General features: G+C 34.8%; 1 protein-coding gene across 7 annotated transcripts in view; it reads right to left on the reverse strand.

Annotated features, from left to right (window-relative positions):
- Positions 1-13,592, reverse strand: part of CDH19 (cadherin 19) — a 46,810-nt gene extending 33,218 nt beyond the window's left edge. For 6 of the 7 annotated variants that reach the window (XM_045187984.3, XM_053913304.2, XM_024580628.4 and 3 more), the window contains exon 1: positions 13,408-13,591. The gene's annotated coding sequence lies outside the window, so the exon portion shown is untranslated. Of the gene's footprint in view, positions 1-13,407 lie in introns of all 7 variants that reach the window. The other variant, XM_071219555.1, reaches the window with a different exon arrangement.
- Between the last annotated feature and the right edge of the window lie 1,925 nt (positions 13,593-15,517).

Consider the following 15,517-nt stretch of genomic DNA (forward strand, 5'->3'; position numbering starts at 1 on the left):
AAGTTTTACCAGTTATTGATGATCATTGCCTAAACTGACTGCTTCAGTGACCACCTGGTGAAACGCAACAGAGATACAAACTCGAGAAGCACCAAAAGGAACCCCTGCAATTGAAAACATAATATCTGAAATGAAGATAAAATTCACTGGATGGTTTCATCAAAAGCTTGAACACAGCAGAAGCAAATATATTGGTTTTGAAGATTGTGTAATAGAAATTACTCAAACTAAAATACAGAGACACAGTATAATAGCAAAAATCACTTTCATAATACATTTTAGTAACTGTGGAATGATCTGCAGTGATAAAACAAATACATAATTTGAATCCCCAAAAAGAAGAAAGAGAAATTGGTATAAAATAATAAGAATGGTCAATGGATTCTCAGATTTGCAAAACAATATCACACCCAAGAAAGAATCTCAATGCACATGAAGCAAGAGGAAAAAAAAGCAAAAAAAAAAAATATATATATATGGCACACTATTTTTAAATTACTAAAATAAAATGTAAATAGTAAATAATAAAAACTCACCAGAAAAACAAACAGTAATAAAATCTAATAAATATTCATTACAAATAATGCAAGACTGATAGAATGATATACATAAAGTTCTGAGAGAAAACCTTTTAACCTGTAACTATACAGCCTTCAAAACAAGGGCAATATAAGGCACAGTAGAAAAAATAATCAACAGCATAACTGATCTCTGAAAATATTAAGAAAAAATTTTCAGAATTAAGGGCATATGAAGCTACATAATGTAATATAATGAGATAGAAATATAAAATATACAGGTAAATATAAAAAGTTATTTTGTTTTATTAATATTTTAAAAGTAATTTTACTGTTTATGCATTAATAACAATGTACTATAAGATATATAACATAGTAGAAGTAAAATCTACAATGATGATGGCACAAACAGTAAGATGTGGAAGAAAAGACATCACATAACAGCGATTCGGCAACTCTGACACGTGACCGATGCACATCCAAATGAGCTATTGGTGCACACAAAACATCTCAAAGTAATCACGCTGGGTGAAAGAAGCTTGACAAAAAGCTCGCATATGGTTCCATTCATATGTCCTCCCAGAAAATGTAAACTTATCACAGCGACAGAAAGCGGGTTAGTGGTTGAGAGAGAATGGAGATGAGGAAGGATAGGAAGGATGGATGACTGGGGTCATGAGGAGACCTTGAGGGTTAATGACTGTACCTCTCATCCTGATTGAGATGATGGTCTCACAGAAGTTGAAATATATTCATCTATAAACTAACAGTTTTTATCCCTTTATACATGGTGAAGCTTTCACGTTTCTTGGGAGGCAAGTATATATCAGATTAATTAGGAAAGCATATATAAAAAAAGAAAGTTCAAATTAGGGTACTATATAATACCAATTATAGAAGTGTTTCAAAAAAAATTAGATGATGCTGCCCTATGAGACTATGGCCATAAATAGATTTTGTAAAATAAGTCTAAGAAAAATGACATGCAAAATGTATCATGATAATCACCAAGACAGTAGGGAAAGTGGTTAAAAGTTTGAAGTCTAGAATTATCTGTCACATTCTTCTCCCTCTCAAACAATCTAAAGCGTATGTATCAAAGAGTGATACTCATTAAATCGGGGTGACTTTTCTACCATATGTTATATTTTCCAGGTTATGTGTATGATTGAAATATTTCACAAGCAATTTTAAAATTACAAGTCAAATGTAATTTTATAACTGTAGAATATAATAAAACAGATAGGTGTATCCTTTTGCTTGAACTTTTCTGTATAAAAATACAAAAATGAAATGTAGCAACAACAATATCTGAATGAAGAAATAATGTGGCTTTGTTTATACTTTTCCACAGTCTAAATTTTCTATAATGGTCAGAAAAAAATACTCTTCTATTTCAGGGGAAGAGAAAACATTTCAAATAGTCCACTTGTGATTGAAGAGTGTTGGCAGCTGTCAACAGTGCCAGACTGAGAAATACTCAGGGCTGAGTCCAGGCTAATAAGGAAAAATGCTCTCAATTAGTATTCTGAAATGGTCCCCAGAGAAACGAGCAGTGACATTTTTGCCCTACATCTGCAATTCTGGTTATATTTTCCAATCAGATGAATACTTAAAGAAAAACCTACATATTATTCTAATATTGAAAAAAGAAGATCATGCTAATACTCTCTCAAGTTAGTGTATTTAGATTTAATCTCATTGCCAGAATCTAGGCACAATTACTTATATTTAATAAAGAAAATGTAGAGTGCAGTATACTTCAAAATATACAATGTATACTATAAAAATGACATTGATATTAACATATTACCTAAAATTTTACTAACATTTAAATAACATTATTTTCATAAGCATTAAATATTAAGTCCAAGTAGAATCATATGGCTTTATTATTGAAAAATATATTTCACCTATATTGTATTTCATCATAAATGAAGGGATTTACATCTAGAAATTTTAAGTGACCTTCCCAGTACTAAGTAGTTATTTAACACTAAAGGTAGGACCAGAAACCTAAGCTTAAGGGCATAGAGTGAACAGTATACACTATGCTTTCCTGAACAGAAGGAAGGAAATTCATGGATATCTCACATCATGCCTGATATCTGTCACTATCAGTTCACCTTTAGAATTTGAACAAAGATCTATAATTCACATTATAGTGTTTGGACAAGTCTTGAAACCAGACACTAAAAAATGTTTTCTATTATCCTCTTTTAGGACACCTCCATCTCAGTTATTCTCAAGATTCATGAGATCAATTTAAAAAATAAAAAGGAAGAATAAGTCGGAATGATGGATTTGGTGGTTGTGAGGGGGAAGAGAAAAGTTGAAGCTGGGGAAATGTGGGTGGGATACATATAGAAACTTAATCCTATTTGCCATCTCTTAAAAATCAAAGGAAACTTAGCAGCCCCATAGAGCGACACTCCCCCTGAGGACTTTTAAATGGCTTTCTCAGAACTGCTATTAGGAAACACGGAAAGAAAGGAGAATGGATGCAGGCTGCCTGCCTAAGTGAGAAGGAAGCGCCACTTCCGAACACCAAATTGGGATGGTCCCTGTGCCAACTCCCTTTCCCCGAACCTGGAATATAAAAGATCGTTCTTTGTCCCATGTATGAACTCTCATCAAACTGCGCGCAGTTACTGTCACAAATAAAAGCTGTGCGCTACAGATAAAGCACCGTAAAGTCAGAGTGCCTGTCTACGGACATCTGGAGCCTTCTCGGACAGCACAGCCTTCTCCAGTCACTGTCCGTGTGATGTCCTAAGACAGGGACCAGAAAGTGCCATTCCCTGCCTGGACTGGCCATTGCGAGCTCGGTTTTTGAGCAGCAAGGAGGGCTGTCTTTTAATGAACACCACCTTTGGAGTGCTCGGCACTGACAGATTGAGCCCAAGTGTGCAGAATATTCTAGAACGATAAGAGACAGAGTCCAGTTGATGAAATACACACTGGCGAAATCTCATTTAAAAAAAAACAAAACAAAGCACATCCCACTCTCTCCCCTCTTCCACTAACTACCAAAACATGGTTTCTCCTTATTATTTCAAGGTTAAATCTTTGCATGCCTCTGTACTGAAGATTTGTCTAAAAAACTCCTTTTGGACCCTATTTCTAATTATATGTTGTGAATGTAATTAATCTATATAAAACTCAATTATGTCTTTGCCATTTTGTAATCTAACATTAATTTACCCATTACATGACCATAGGCTATTTCTTACACTTCTTTTCCTGCGCAATTGCAGTCAAACCTGGAAAATATTTTCTTTTATAGAATCCCTTTCCCCCTTAATGTTCTTTTAAAAATACGTAATCAGGATAAATAAAGCAATGCCTTATTTCTAATATCCAAAACATTATTCGAATGTGACATATTATTTAAGGAGGTAAACCCATGTATATGTGGCTATATGTTTATTTTCATTGTATAATTTAAAAACACTGGAAATTCCCTATCTTAAACCTATTCATTTGGAGAAGGTACATAAAATTGGTCTCACAGTTGACAAGGACACAAGTGAATAAAAACAAATTTCAAAATTCATGTTCACCTAACATTATTCAGCCATTGAATATGGTGCTGTAAAGTTGCTTTAAAGGGGAACCCTTCCGCATTGTTGGTGGGAATGCAGGCTGGTGTAGCCACTGTGGGAAGCAGTAAGAAGATACCTCAAAAAAAAGTAAAAATGGATCTGCCTTTTGACCCAGCAATCCCATTTCTGGGAACATATCTGAAGGAACCCAAAACACTAATTCGAAAGAACATAAGCACTCCTATGTTCATTGCAGGATCATTTGCAATCGCCAAGATATGGAAGCAGCCCAAGTGTCCATCAGTAGGTGAGTGGATAAAACAACTACGGGGCATTTACATAATGGAATTTTACTCAGCCATAAAAAAATAAAAAGGAAATTTTACCCTTTGCAACAGTATTGATGGACCAGGAGAACATTATGTTAAGTGAAATAAGCCAGACAGAGAAAGGCAAATTCCATCTAATTTCACTCATATGTGGAATCTAATGAACAAACTAAACTAATAAGCCAAATGGAGACAGACTATAGATGGAGAATAGATGACAGCTAGTCGGGTGGGGGATGAGGGGGAGGAGGGATTGAGCAAACGGAAAAAGGACTCATGGACACAGACAACAGGGTGGTAATTGCTGGGGTATAAGGGGACTAAATGGTAACAGAAAAAATATAAGAAAGATTAAATAAAAATATTGCTGTAACACTATCTTAGGTTAAAAAATATATACATATAAAACGGTACCACTTACTTAAGGAAAAATCGTAGACAAATACAGAGAAGAAGGTGTGGAAGATTATGCCCTCGTATGCAGACGGAAATCATCTCTGAACCCAGGAATCATACATGGATTTAAATTTCCCTCATGTGTATTTGTTTCAGTATTTATTTGATTAATATATACATGCATAATTTTCTAATAAATTATAAAAGTTTTACATAAATATCGGTTTCTAACACCACGGTGAAGATTGAGTGATGACTATTTATTGATTCTGGGGTTACCCTCCCAAATGTGCTGAGCCGAAAGGTTCTAAAGGCAGCTCGGTGAGCTCAGGGGCACCAGCTGCACAGCAGGATGACAGTGATGGGAGCAGTCGCCCCCACTGACCCCGTTACTTTGGACAATTGGCCCAACCACTGCATGCCTCAGGGGTCCCCTGGGAGACGGCAGGGTAATAACAGTGCCGATGCCATAGAGTTATCTTGATTAAATGAGAGGATGCATCCGATATACTGCCTGACACCTACTAAGTGTTCTGTGTTTTAACCTAAGTAGACAAACACCTTCCTAGAAGTGGGTGGTAAAGATCAGATCCCTTCTGTTCTTCTAAACTTTGAAATACTCAGCTGCTGCTATTTCTGCAAACAATGTAAAACAATGCACACATGCAAAACTTTATAAATGACTACTGCAAAAATAGGGTAGGATCCATTATGCCTGATGCATGTGTTCTACACGGATTTTCAAATGATTCGAATGTCATTATATTTTTGTCTGAGCATGGCTAAATGACTATGACAAATAAAAATTGTCATGCTTGAAGCAATATGTGATATTGCATGGGCCTATATAGGCTGCAAATGATCCCAGTGTGACTCAGAACAATTATGTTTTCAAAGAAGACTAATTATGACTTAACGGATGAAAATATTATAATCTATGCACTTATACCATTTGTAACTGGATCTAATTAGAAATTGTCTTTCCTATGACCTCTTCTTGGTTACATAAAGATAATTATTCCATCTGTGAAAACTTATAAAAATATAATGTATTCTGGAAGCCTTGTGGAAAGCTGAACTCAGCTCAGCTACATTCGCTTCTCATAAAGAAACATCGGTGGTGATTAATATAATGTCTCCGTCTTCAGGATACCACTGAGTAGGCCTGACCAAAAGAACATTTCAGGAGGCTTATCCTGGGTGATGCTTGGAAAGTTCCAAAGCTTAAATTGAAAAAGAGAGAAAGAAAGTGAGAAGGAAAGAAAAAAAAAAACTTTTAAAATTATAGTTTCTAAAATGGTCCTTAAAAAAAAGAGAAAAATTTTTCTTCCTCAATTTAAAGAAGCATGTCTAACTTCTCATATTGGAGTCTGATGCAAGAAAGGCAGTGTGAATCATACAGTAAAATGTGGCCTGTGGGGCTGTAAGTGGCAATATTATTACAGGGAAAGTAGTCTTGTCCTTTCTTTCTTTTAATTTGAAGGATTATTTATACAATGAAAAACTGAAGGCCTTACAACATCTATTAACAATCCCCATTTATTCCTTATGCATCTTTATAATTTCTTATAGAGGAATAGCATGGATGGTTGGTGGCTGGGTGTAGACTATACCTTGAAGTCTAATTTTTTTTTTATGTTATAGACACAACCTCAATATTCATTTCAAAGAAGGTACTCTGTATTGTGTGAATCTATTTAAAATCTTGACTACTTAAGGCCCTGGCTGGTGTGGCTCAGTGGATTGAACAACGGCCTACGAAACCAAAGAGTTGCTGATTCTATTCCCATTCAGAGCACATGCCTGGATTGTGGGCCAGGTCCCCAGTAGGGGGCACACCAGAGGCAACCACACATTGATGTTTCTCCCTCTCTTTCTCCCTCCCTTCCCCCCTCTCTAAAAATATAAATAAATAAATAAACAAACAAACAAATAAATATCTTGTCCACTTAAGCCCAGAAGCAGGGATATTTTAATGGAAGCATATTTAGTTGTTTCAAATGAAATGGTCGATGTTTTAGCTGAAATATCTTGGGGAGTCCGTATTGTCTGTTGTCTCAGTTCCCTCTCAATGTCTACCTTTATATTTAATTTATATTTCTTTTTATTTTAATCATTAGTTCCAATACAGTATTAGTCATCAATGAAAGAATTTGAGTCCTCTACTCTGTGCTTAAAAGCATCAGTGATTCCAGGACATTGAAATGGTTACTTTGCTGTGCTGTCCCTGCCACTCTGGATAGTTTATTGCCATTCTGAAGGCGCCGATGCTTCCCAGCACTCAGGCTAATCGTGGTCCCCAGAAAGGGGGATGGGAGAAAGAGGAAAATGAATAACTGGAAACAGAATTCACAAAACCTGATGACCAACTGGATTTCAAGAAACATTGCCCCTGTAGGGAGTGTCCACGGTTGGTTTGGAAATACTGAGGTTAAGGTACCTGGGAAAATCACGCTCAAAGTTTCTAAACTGGAGCATGGTGATTCCAGACTCAGAGAGAACTGTAACTTCTATCCTCATACCTTCCCTTCCACCCAACTGCTCTAAGAAAATGTTGGCTTCAATTCTGTAAGATTTCATAAACTATCCCTAAATGCTGGATAATTAGTAAACCGAAATAGATGTGACTAGAATATGAAATATGAATAAAAAAGGAACTAAAATATTTAGTCCCTGTGGAAGACATACTATTGTTGACCAATATCCCTCTCTCAATCAGGCAGATTGGCCTGAGCAGTTTTGCTAATGAAACATAAATAAACACAATATCTATCAGTTCAGAACTAAAGCTAGGGAAGGCCTGTGAATAATTGTCTTCTGTCTCTCTTCTTTGGCAAGCAAGAGCTGTAGTTAGGAGAAGGGGGAGCCTCAGTCAAGCTTGGACCACTGAGTGAGGGTGGGGAGTCGGGGGCTAAACCCCTACTGACTCCCATTAAATACTTGTGGTACGAGCTTGCTGGGGTTGCACAGTTCCTTGGTTACTTAGCCTAGCACTCCAATGAAATCACCAACTGTATTCCAGGCACCTTCATAGATACCTCATGTGTTCTCCTGTTAGTCTTCCTTGAAATTCAATGAGATATTAATTATTAACCTCCTTTTAAAGAGAAGAAAAAAAGATCAGAGTGAGCTTACATAAACTAAGGAGAGAAAGGAAGTCCCCAAGGCCAGCTGTAGGCAAAAGCTGGAATAGACTGGACAGAGGAGAGAAAAACGCCTAACCTGAATGAGTACAAGAAGTTGAATAGGGTCAGCATTGGGAAGAAATAGGATGTGTTCAGGGACAAGTTCATTTGCATATTAATTTCAAAACATTATTTCAAAAAGCAGGCCAGGTTAAAGTATTTCTAAATGAAGATATTAAGGCTACAAATCTCCACAGCCTGTGGAATTCAGCTAGTCCCTTCTTGTGTCTATGTCTAATGTTAGGTACTAACTTAGTCTTCTGCCATTTCTTCATAATTTTTAAAGCAAATGCTTAAAGTATTTTTTCCTGAGATTTCATGATTTGTCTGGCCTTGCATTTCCTATGTATTTACTACCAGGATATCATGCATGCAATATAGGTGAGATATTGAAATCAGTTTTGGTTATGCCATTAAAAAGTAAAGCTAAAGATATTCTTCTTATGTTCAGAGTTAAAATGAAAAATGTTTAAAATTAAAATTACATATAAAGGCATTTAATTGCCTAGAAAGTAACCAATTTTAATTTTTTTTCTTTGAGGTACATAGCATATTTTTTTCTTTCTTAGGTAATTAGTTGAAGTATTGAGTTTTATTTTATTTTGGAGTTACAGAGAGACAGAGAGGGACATACATTTGTCCTGTGGCATTTCCAGGAGGTGGCGAGGAGAAAATAATTTGTTGTTAGCTGTTTCTCATGTGTAATGTTAATTAACACCTAAAATAGCAGCACTTAATAGTTGGAAATAAGAAAAACAGATGCTAAATTTTTACAGTAAATAATGTTTTTTAAATTTTATGAGTAATTATCAAGATAAAAGGAAGTTAGTAGTAAATAAAGAATATGCAGCCGACGATGAGGCTACAGTTACACACTCAGAAGACAGTAGCTGCAGGTCTAATGGTCTCAAAAAGTATTTTAACAAATATAGAAAAAAATCAAATCCCCTTAACATGAGTGGCAGGCTTTTATAGTAAATAAATTCCTAGTCTCTATGTCCCAAGATAAAATTTTGGTACAATACTTTAATTCCAAATAAAATGTACATAAAAATAAGAGATGTTTTTAAACCTAGAAAACAGCAAAAGTATATACCTCCAGGAGACACAATGGGTTAAAAAAATATATAAATTTATGGAAGGAAAACTATCATAAATATAGTTAATCTAAGATAAAAATAAACTTAAAATGTAAGTAAGAATATCTTTTTAGTTTTCTGATTCCTTTGTAACGAATGCTAGAGAAGATAAACATGTTTTTTTTTTTAAGTGCTTAAATGTAGAAGCGATCACTATGATATGGATGAATGACTGAATTATTGAGTAAGTAAATTTTTCCTTTATCTTAAAAATTTGGGTTATATGGACTATGAGCCACTTCAATTTGTCAGTGGGTAGGGAGTTTAATGCATTCTGTGGAAAGGAATGATATTTTTACATGAAATAATTCCTCACCTAATTTGTTTTAAAATCTGGCATCCCTAACACCATTTTTCATTATATATAGAAGTCACCTAATTAATATCTTACTAAGATTTGTAATAGTTAACTCACACGGATACAGCTTGAACATGCCTTCCTTGTTTCTTTATTCTCTGCCAAACAAAAACTCAAAAGATGTCTTTATAATACAATTTCACACAATCTCATACAAATTATACCTATGAGTTAAGAACTGTGTGTTTTAAACTGTTAAAACTTATATATATATATATATATATATATATATATATATATATACACACACACACATATAACACATATATAAGTGACTTTATTAAATATAAATTTTATAAAGTGACATAGTATTTTTATGTCATCATAATTCATCAAATATGTAAATTTGAAGTGTGTGTCATTTGACAAATATATAGAAGCACATGTGTATATGTGTGTATGTATGTATGTAAATGAATACGCTTATTGATTACCAACCAAGATGTTTGGAATCGGATCCTGATGTGCCTACAGAACTGGCACATTCAATGGACATTAGATAAAAGAGAGAAGATCAAGAGCCAGAGGAAAAACAATGTCTTACTTAGAAGCAGGGTCCACATCCAGCTGCAAAGTGGTGTCACGGCCCCTGCATATTTCATCTGTCGCTTTGGGAAAAGGGTTCTATTTTGCTTGGCTGGATCAAGAGCATTTCAATCACAATCAAGAAGTATTTGTTTAATAACAAACAATACTTTTAAAATTCAAACAAAAGATGCATCTCTGTTCTTTTCTCTTTATTGTTTTTCATGTTCCGGAGATAGTCCATGTTTGTCTTTGAATTTTTGTAGTATTATCTTTTTTATCAAAGGGTGTCAGATTCTCCACTAGAGATTTTTAAATAGATGGCAAACTCTTGGAAACAATCCAGTTGTAATTCAACTTAAAAGCAGAAAAACAGTGGCATTTTTCTGTCCTATGATTTATGTATAACTTACTCATTTTCATAGGAATGACATTTCTAAGTTTTGCACTTAGAGAAAATTACTTAGGTTATTTTAAGCCATAACTGATATGCCAAAATTATTTCCACTTTAACATAGTATTCTGCACATGTATGATGATCCTTTATTATGTAAGTTCATGGGATGAAGGGACATAAAAATATAGATGTACTAATCCTGAATGTTTATACGTCACTGTCCCATAACAACATTTTAAACTTTTACTTTATTGAGGCCACATTAGTTTATAACATTATATAAGTTTCAGATGTGCTCCAGGTGCTCACCACCAAAAGTCTAGTTCCCAGCTGTCACCATACAGTTGACCCCTTTTCCCATTCAGTCCTCCCTCCACCCGCTTCCCTCCTGGTAACCACTCATCTGTCGCCTGCTTCTCTGGATTTGGTTTTCTGTAGACTTGGTGTGCCAAAGCAGAGTCTCTGAAGAGTATGTTTTGCTTTAACATTATGGCATTCTTTGATGATTGTGAATGTCTTTTATTGAGTAATTAATGCAACACATTTCTGACAACACCACTTCTGCTTTTCCAGAGCTAGAACTGTATTTGGAGGGAGATAAGAATTCTCTTAGTGAATCATATCAGAATCTTCCAGAGGGCCTGCAGCATTGCAAAAGAAATCGATTTGTTGTAAGTTGTGAAAAGGCAGGTTTTAGAATATTTTGCTGGACTCTCAAATGAGTGGTGATGTGAGTTGGTGATAAATGCTTTAAAAGTATGGATTGTTTTTTAAAAGTATCACACTTCTTTCTGGTCATTTTGGTAAAAGTCACTTGTTTCTCAAATCTGCGAGCTTTCAGAAGCATTCCCAGAAAGAAGGATTCATATGGGCTCACTAAATTCCATATTTGTGTTTCATCCTCAATGTCATATGCCTTAGCAAAGGTCAGGTCTTCAAAGGTCACCATACTAAAGGAAATTGCCATGGCAATGAAATGTAAATGTTCCATTTCCTCATACTCATCAGCATGGTTCTCAAACACGAGGTTGGTGGCAATAAAACCCAATCTGAACATTTCTGCTCTTGTAGGTGAAGAGAACAATGTGTCCCTTTAAACTGTATAAGATGTTAAATATTCTTTAACACCTGAAATGTAACATAACATTGGGAGATGTCTTCGGAGTGTGAGTGGGAGAAAATTCAGTATCAATCTATATTTTTATATAGATTTATTGTAAAAGAATAGTAACAATTCCTAGGAATGCATAGGAGACATATAAAAAATAAGATATCAGATGATTTCTAGATTTTATAAGCTGGCTATTTACTTAAAAATGAATACTTCTAGACTTAATTTTATAATGATTATTTCTTTCTGAAAAATACTTTTATTGGCTGAAAAATGTGATAAGCAGAGATAGTCACATTACACTGAAATTTAAATATTTCAAAAACTTTTGTAAACTATAGTTGACATACAATGTTACATTAGTAAGTTACTATGATTTTATTGACTATATTCCCTATACTCTGTAATATATCCCAGTGATTTATTTTATAACTGAAAGTTCATAGTTTTTAATCCCCTTCAGCTTTTTCAAACAAAAAATTATAAGCATGTATATTGCATACTTGTCATACTTAAACAACTAAAGTATTTAGATTTTAACAAATATTTTATATGAACTTATATTGTTATTATATTAATTGATATTGCAAATTACCAAGAATGTATATTTAGTATATATTACTAAATTTGTAAATATTTAATTTAATCTATTTTTTTTAGATTTTTATTTATTTATTTTTAGAGAGAGGGGAAGGGAGAGAGAAAGAAAGGGAAACATCAGTGTGTGGTTGCCTCTCACAAGCCCCCTACTGGGGACCTGGCCTACAACCCAGGCGTGTGCCTTGACTGGGAATCAAACCATTAATGCTTTGGTTCACAGGCCAGCACTCAATCCACTGGGCCACACTAGTCAGGGCTGCAAATATTTTATATAAATAATGCCTTCTGTACAGATATAGAAATTCAAAAAATGAATTCATAGACTAAAGTATAAATTTATATACTCTAAAGAAAAACTTTACTATTCTATTTAGATATTTTTGTTATCTCTGCATATTCCAGATCTACTAAATTCCTTTGTTACAGATTCACTAAATCCCTCTGACAAAATTTCATTGAAATATCTTATTAATATTAGTAACCTAATTAAAATCATTTTCAACAAATTAGAAACAATTTTAATTATCTTTCAAATTCAGCACTTTCTTAATATATAATTTTATATCTTTCATATTTGATAAAATAGCCTTTTATTATATGTAATGAATATAATGCTTGCTCATTACATGTATAGATGTTTCAATATGTATGTGTTATAGTCATAATAAACTCAGTAGTTTACTTTTATTCGTATTATTAATATGACATTCTTAATTCACCATTTTGTTTTTAAATTTTCAAATGTCTATAAAGAGTTTAAAGGCAAAAGAAGAAAACTAAATACTTGTATGTCAGATGTGAAAATAGATTGTTCATCAAAGAAACATTTAGTTTTATTCAGATATGCAGAAAATACCATATATATCACTTCTTAAATATAAATAATTTTTGTATTAAATATTTACTCTGTAAATAAATATTTGTTCTCATAATTTCAATGTTGACAGTTTTACTGTAAATGTCATCTGGGAGTGTGGAAGTAAAATACATGATAGATTAAAAACCAAAATTCTAGAGAAAGGAAAAGATCCAGTAGTGATACATATCTCCCAGAAATAATGTTTTAAATTTTCTAGATATAAGCAACTTTTTTTCTCAACCTGAATGATAATGATGGCTAATTGCTCTCGCATATATTTGTCTTAAAGAAAGTTCAATATACACGTCACAGTTTTAAAACATTAGAATTTTTTCTTTCCTGCGAAGCGCAATAGGCAAAGAGCTTTCCAAAGTACCTTTTGGCCCTATGCTCATTACAAGATCATTCATATAGTTCAAAGCATGCCCGATTATCCCATTCTTACCTATGTCTTCAAGTTCTAGCAGTTCCCAGGAAATGGAAGTTCGGAATTCCTGGGACACACATGAGGAACAGGAGAAGAGACTCTTCTTTTGCTTCCCTCGCTTCTCATCAAACCTGACTGAGTCACTTTGCTCTGGGCTGCGGCTTTAAGCACCAGGACATGCGGTTGTTCCTGCTCACTGGATGCTATTTTGGGTTCTCCAAGTAGAGCCTTGAACACTGCGCCCTTTGTGTGAAATAATCGGAAGGGCGCTCTGGTGTCCGCTCCCAGTCTGGGATTAAAATGCAGGCAGCTCCAGCAAGTAGTATGAACGGATCGTATTCTTTCCCTTTCCCTAACAATGAGTAAAACTAAAGTAGAAATGTAGTACTTATCGCCTTGAGGTGATAAAGAGGGAATTCAACTTATGTAAGAGGATTCTGCAAGTGGAAAGGACATGCCCTCTGCTTGGGAACCAGCTGATGAAACAAATGATCGATTTAAAGTAAGCACAATGGTTAACCAAAAGGAGAAGAGCTTTTCCACTGGGTCTCTGCCTCCTGGCTGCTGCTTAATTCAGTCTCTCTGCTCAGGAATCAAGTAGAGTACAGAAAGAGAAGGCAATGTCTAAATTGTAATCCCCCTGTTTTCCTGAGTTTATTGACTACCTACATATACCGATTGCAGGAAATTTATATTTTGATTCTGTCATAAACATTATTTTTTAAATATATACTGTTAAGTGTTATGCTGTTTGCTCAAACTGTTTTTAGTTAAAAACAATTTTCAGTCCAAATCAGAGAGAGGCTAAAACTATGAATGTCTATATAACAGTATCATCAAGGTTTATATATGCAGTTCTTGAAAGGAGACAGCCTCAAATGTCAGAAATACACTTGGGTCCTGCAGTATTGGGATGGTAGGCATGCTCGTTACTTTTTTATGATAGTAGGTAAAGGATTACAACTAATGCTGTGAGAACTGAACAGACTGTGTGTTCCGATTTATGCTTACTTCCCTTTTGAATTCAGACATTTTATTAGTTACAATATAGTAACTACTAGATACCTCTGTAACTGTTGCATACCAAATAGAAATAAGGTTTATCTTGTAAACTTCAAAAAAAAATTGTGGTAAGAACACAACATGAGATCTAGCCTCTTAACAGAAATTTTAAAGTGCAAAATGCTAGCATGGTAAACTGTAGTCACAGTGATACACAGTGCATCGCTGGAACTTACCCATCCTGCAGAACTTCATACCCACTGAACGATCTCCTGTTCCCCTCGCCCCCAAGCCCTGGCAACCAGCATTCCACTCCCTGCTTCCATGAGTTTAGCTAACTTACATTGTTCCTAATAGTGGAATCGTTCAGTATATGTCCTTGTCACTGGGTTGTTTGACTTACATTATGTCCTCAGGATGCATCCACATTCTAGTGTTTATGGAAGAATGTGACATTTTATGGGACGTTGCTTCCTGCTTTGATACAATTTCCAGACCTACTTTGGAGGGCAGTTACCCTTTCCCAACCTGAGAGCTCCTGTTCAAGGTGATGTCCTGGGGCTTCTCTTACCCCACAAGAGGGGGCAAGTGTGGCTCCGCAGTTGCTGCGCTGACTGTGACGATGCCACTGAAAGGCCAATCAGAACGGCGGACTACAGGGAAGTGGGGTTAGGTTTTCTGAAGCACGTGCAGCTGGGATTGCAGTGTTTTGTGTAGATTCTACCCAATCAGGGTGGTTGACGCTAGTGGTCAGCTGACAGTGTTCACCACAGACAAGCATAAAGTCGCTTTTCTAAAATCTGGTGATAAAAATAATTTTCTCTATGGATAATCGTTAGATGTCATTCTTTCCTATCAGGTCCCAAGTACGGTATTTTATTTTATTTTTTAAGAGGGATCATGCATCGCACTGATAAATAGGAGAAAATGAAATGCATTCTGAGAACAAAAACAATAAACCAAACACTAGCTAATCCATATGCTTCAAACAATGGTAAGTCCTTTTTTGTCAGACTCAGTAAAACTTGGCTCCTAGTTTAAAAAAATGTATTAAATATGGCAATATTTTGTATAGCCTTAGAAGATTTATCTTTTAAATTCTAGTTGTACCAGTGCTGGTCTGATA

This window comes from Desmodus rotundus, chromosome 10 (genome assembly GCF_022682495.2).
Source record: "Desmodus rotundus isolate HL8 chromosome 10, HLdesRot8A.1, whole genome shotgun sequence".
Taxonomy (NCBI): domain Eukaryota; kingdom Metazoa; phylum Chordata; class Mammalia; order Chiroptera; family Phyllostomidae; genus Desmodus; species Desmodus rotundus.